The 6,307-nt window shown below is 48.3% G+C and overlaps 1 long non-coding RNA gene across 1 annotated transcript; it reads right to left on the reverse strand.

Annotated features, from left to right (window-relative positions):
* Positions 1 to 335: 335 nt before the first annotated feature.
* On the reverse strand, positions 336 to 2,042 carry LOC121391346. Its single transcript, XR_005960360.1, has 2 exons — positions 1,649 to 2,042; positions 336 to 1,332 (listed from the first exon to the last, which is right to left on the reverse strand). It is a non-coding gene; the product is annotated as an uncharacterized LOC121391346 (long non-coding RNA).
* Positions 2,043 to 6,307: the final 4,265 nt, after the last annotated feature.

A 6,307-nucleotide genomic window follows, 5' to 3' on the forward strand; every position in this document is an offset into this window, starting at 1 on the left:
AATGAATTATAGGATCAAGAGGTGGCTGAAGTAACATTCTAGTACCTACTGTAACATTCTAGTAGGCCTACCAGCTCAATGGAGCACATACACAGCGTTTCACCTACTTCATGGTTGCGATCATGGTTGTTGTATTTATACATCTGATTTTGTAATACAAATATTAAACGTTATCCACATTCGGGCACGTTGTTTAATTCGGGGGAAAATATCAGTGGTCCTGATCCCGTAGCTGATAACATATTAGAGATTCAGCACGCAGCCCTTGTGTAGAATCCCTCTTCTCTCATTGTATATACATACAAGGTTTTTTAATAAAGACAAGAACACATGGGCACACATTAAATACTTTATTACAAAAAAAAATATGTACATACATATAATATATCATTTTAACTGTCCTATAGACAAACCATATGACAAATAAATGATGCACATGGTATAAACAGTTGCCTGAAATGTGAAAACCCACTTCAAACGAAAATGAAAACAAAAACAAGCTAGCTGTATTTTTACTTGTGTACTTTTCGTTGTAATGAAGTGCGATCGATTTGATAATTTAAAATTAAATTTAAATCAGAGATACTGACAAAAATCCAAACGATGAGAAAACACATTTGAAGATTGACATTGAATAGTAAAGTTTTTATTGTTTAACGACACCACTAGAGCACACTGTTTTATTAATCAGCTGCTATTTGATGTCAAACATTGGGTCTTAGACGAAACCTGCTACATTTTCACCCTTTCCCACATACATGGCAGCACATCCCATTGATATACGAATCGTGGGGCATTGCTTGGGACATCCACATACATGGCAGCACATACCATTGATATACGAATCGTGGGGCATTGCTTGGGACAGGAAAAAACCCAATCGGTGAATGGGTCCATTGAGGTGAGTCGAACCTCAGATTAGCGCTCTACCATCAGCTAGATGCCGCCCCCAACACTAAATAGTGACTGTAATATTGAAATTGACAACTGTCTGCCATGAAATTATCAGTCAAATAGCAGACTTCTTGTGCAGATATATTTCCGGTATGTGAAATAGGTCTGTTCGACTTTTCCTCAAACTATCCCGTGAATAAATGGTATTTGGTGTCTTTCACTAATGAAACATCACAGTACACACATAAAATCTACTGCGCTCTCTCTCGCTCTCGCTCTCTCTCTCGCTCTCGCTCTCGCTCTCGCTCTCTCTCTCGCTCTCTCTCTCGCTCTCGCTCTCTCATACACATCACTATTAATCTCAATTATAACACTAAATTGTGATGTTTTCTTTACATCTTTATGTAGATAAACTTCGCAAGTTGCTGTAATTCGGATCTGAAAAAAAAGTACATGTTTATTAAATAATTCCAAAATGGTAAAGAATTCTATTACTCTTCCCCAGTATTCCTTTATATGAACTAATTGGCAGTTGAGAATTTTATTTGTAATATTCAAAGTGTACAAGAAATTAGCATAATTATATCTAATGACATGTTATGCCACGTTACGTAATGTGACATTAGCGAAGACACAGGTTGTACAACAAAATAAGCACGTTTCACTTTTTTTACTGCTTTCAGTCGCTGATGTTACTTACTAACAAATACGTCTGACATTAACAGTATGGACTAGGGATATATTTACTATTTACCAGAGCTGTGTAGATTTTGATACACACGGTGATTTGGGAGTATTGTGCCGAGTCTCCGTTCTTGAAGACCTTCATACGTGCGGTCAGAATCTCCGGTCTGTCGTGCATCACCTGAACAGAGATAGATAGATTGTGGATGTGTGAATGAACGGTAGGGTGGATGGATGAACAAGCAGATGGACAAATGAATGGATGGGTAGGTCGGTAGATATATAGGACGATAAACAGCTAGATAAACAATACACACAGACAGGCAGGTAGGTAGAAAGATAGGTCAAATACTGAGTAGTTATATTAGATTTAGTAATAGTTTTATTACTACTACTATTTATACCACATCATCAACTAATAATCCTACCAGTAATCCTACTATTAATACTACCACCACTACTACTATCACTACCACCACCACAACCACTACTACTACCACCACCACCACAACTACAACCACTACTACTATCACTACCCAACCACCACAACCACTACCACCACCACCACCACAACGACCACACGAGCACTACCACGACCACCACCACCACACCACCACACCACCAGCACGGCCCACCACGACGACCACCCACCACAACTACAAACCACGACTACTAGCACGACCACCCCCACAACGACGAAAGACGACCACCACCAAACACCACTATCACAACCACGACGACGACCACCACCACAACCACACTACCACGACGACGGACCACCACACACACCACACCACTACCACCAACGAGCACCACCACCACCACCACGACGACGACAACCACGAGACGACGAGCACCACCACCACACAACGACAACCCGAGCAGTACGACACCACCACCACAACGACAACCACGGACGGACGACCAGCACCACCACAACGACAAACGGACTACCACACCACGACACCACAACACGGACCACCACTACGAGCACTCACCACCACGACCACGACGACGAGCAGCCACCACCACAACTACGAAACCACCACCACACCACAACAACCACGGACTACTACGACCACCACCACCACAACCACAACCACTACGACTACCAGCACCACCACCACAACGAACACCAGCACCACCACCACAACGACAACCACTACGACGACTACGAACCGACGACACAACCAGCACCACCACCAGCAACGACTACCACGACGACGACCAGCACCACCCACCACAACGACAACCACTACTACGACGACGACCAGCACCACGACACACCACTACAACCAACGACACTACTACGACGACCACCACCCACAACGACAACCACGACGACGACCAGCACCACACACCAACAACCACGACGACGACTAATCCGGACGACGACACCAGCACCACGACAACCAGCACCACCACCACTACAACCAGACTACGACCATCACGACACACCACAACGACAACCACGACTACGACCACCACCACCTACGACGACAGCACCACCACCAACGACAAACCACGACTAATAGCACCGACGACTACCATCACCACCACAACTACAACCACTACTACGACGAATCCACGACCGACGACCATCACCACCACAAAAACGACAACCACTACGGACTACCAGCACCACCACAACCACAACCACGACGACGACCATCACCACCACAACCACAACCATCACCACCACAACGGCAACACTACGAGACTACCTACACCAACACAACGACACAACTAAGTCACTACCACCACCTACTAAGAAGACGAATACGACTACCATCACCAGCACAAACGACAGCCACTACTACTACCATCACAACCACAACGACAACCACTACGACGACCAGCACGACTACCACCACAACTACAAAGACGACGAAGAACGAAGACTACACCACCACCACAAACGACAACCACGACTACGACAAGCACCACCACAACACAAACCACTACTAGGAATCACTACGACCACCATCACACCACAAACTACAACACGACTACGACGACCAGCACCACCACAACTACAACCACGACTACGACCATCACCACCACCACAACCACAACCACAACGACGACAACCACTACGACTAGCAGCACCACAAACGACAACCACCACTACTACCAGCACCACCACAACGACAACCACGACTAGACCAGCACCACAACCACAAACGACAACCACGACCACGACAACACCACACCATCACCACACCTACGACTACTATCACCACCACAACCACTACTACTACCAGCACCACCACCACTACCATCACCACCACGACTACGAACCACTACTACCATCACCATCACCACCAACAACGACAACCACTACTACGACCACCACCACCACAACTACACCTACTAAGACCAATAGGACGAACTACCACCACCACAAACAACACAACCACGACGACTACCACGCACCGACCAATCACCACAACCACTACTAGACCAGCACCACCACAACTACAACCACGACGAACGACGACCACCACAACTACAACCACGACTACTACTACCATCACCACCACAACTACAACCACTAAGACGAGGCAGACGACGCCACCACTACTACGACCATCACCACCACAACTACAACCACTACTACTACCATCACCACCACAACTACTACAACTAGACTACCATACTACCATCACGACAACTACAACCACTACTACTACCATCACCACCACAACTACAACCACTACTACTACGATCACCAGCCGACTACAACACAACCACTACAACTACAACCACTACTACCATCACCACCACTACTAACTACCATCACCACCACAACTACAACCACTACTACTACCATCACCACCACGACAAACCACTACTACTACCACCACCACAAACTACAACCACAACCACTACTACTAGGGAATACGACGACAACTACGACGACTACTACACCACCACCACAACGACAAGCCACTACTACTACCAGCACCACCACAACTACAACCACTACTACGACGATCACACTACCACAACGACCACCACCACCACAACTACAACCACCACACAACGACAACTCACCGACTACTACCATCATCACCACCACAACGACAACCACTACGACTACCATCACCACCACAACTACAACACCACCACGACTACAAGCACCACGACAACGACACGACCATCACTACCACAACTAAAACCACGACGACGACCACCACCACCACCACAACGCGACCACAAACCACGACAACCACCACGACTACGACTACCACCACCACAACTACAACCACCACCACCACCACCACGACGACCATCACCACCACAACTACAACAACTAAAGCACCACTACGACGACCAGCACGGACCACATACCACCACTACGACTACCATCACCACCACAACTACTACGACGAGACGACCAGCACCACCACAACGACAACCACTACGACTACCATCACCACCACTAACCACCACCACCACACTACAACCAAAACACCACACACTACGACGAACTACTACGACCATCACCACCACAACTACAGGCACCACTACAACTATCACCACCACCACCACTACCATCACCACACGACAACTACCACCACCACTACTAACCACCACTACGACCACAACTACAACCACCACACTACTACCACCTACTACTACATCACCACCACAACTACCACAACTACTACTACCATCACCACCCACTACTACAACCACATCACCACCACAAAACCAACCACCACCACCAACGACAACTACCACCACTACTACTACCATTGCCACCACTACTACTACCATCACCACTACAACTACCATCACCACACAACTATACTACCACCACAACTACAAATACTAATAATACTACCATCACCACCACAACTACAACCACTACTACTACCATCACCACCGTCACCACCACACACTACCACTACTACGAACACCATCACCACCACAACTACAACTCACTAACTATTACCATCACCCACTACGATTCACCACCAGCCCGACGAAGACTACACGACGACGAGCGAGCAGCCGACTAACGACCACCTACCACGACCGACGGAAGGCGAGGACTGACGACGCATACCTATACACCACGACGACGACGCACGACTACCAGCCACCACCACCACGACGACGAAGACTCGACTAGCACCACCACACAACAAGAAGACGACGACGACGACGCCGGCACCACCACCACTACCCACCACGGACGACAAGGACGAGAGACGACTAACGAGCACTACGACCAGCACGACGACGACTACGACGCAGACTAGCACCACCACGTACCACCACTACACGACGAGACTACGGACACGAGCACCACCGCAGCGACAACGGAGACGAGACCTCGCGAAGAACGAGCAACCGCAACCACCGTGGCGCAAGCGGCGCGCCGCCAGGTTCAACTCTAGACTACGATCGAGCACCACCACGTTGAAAACGGCTGGGACGCGCCAGTACGCATAGGCACCACGCCAGACGAGGTCTACGACGACACACCACCACCCCCCCACCACCCACACTACAACACCACAGCACCCACAACCGACCCGCTCACCGAGCACCTCATACACCCCACCCCCCCACACACACAACGAAGACCAAGCGCCAACACCCTTAACCAACCCACCACAACCACAACCAATACGACCACAGCAGAAAAACGACAACCACACAGCCCCCAACGAAAAGAAAAAACCCCACCACAACAGCAACCAACCAAACGACCACA

Source organism: Gigantopelta aegis, unplaced genomic scaffold (genome assembly GCF_016097555.1).
Source record: "Gigantopelta aegis isolate Gae_Host unplaced genomic scaffold, Gae_host_genome ctg2153_pilon_pilon:::debris, whole genome shotgun sequence".
NCBI lineage: Eukaryota > Metazoa > Mollusca > Gastropoda > Neomphalida > Peltospiridae > Gigantopelta > Gigantopelta aegis.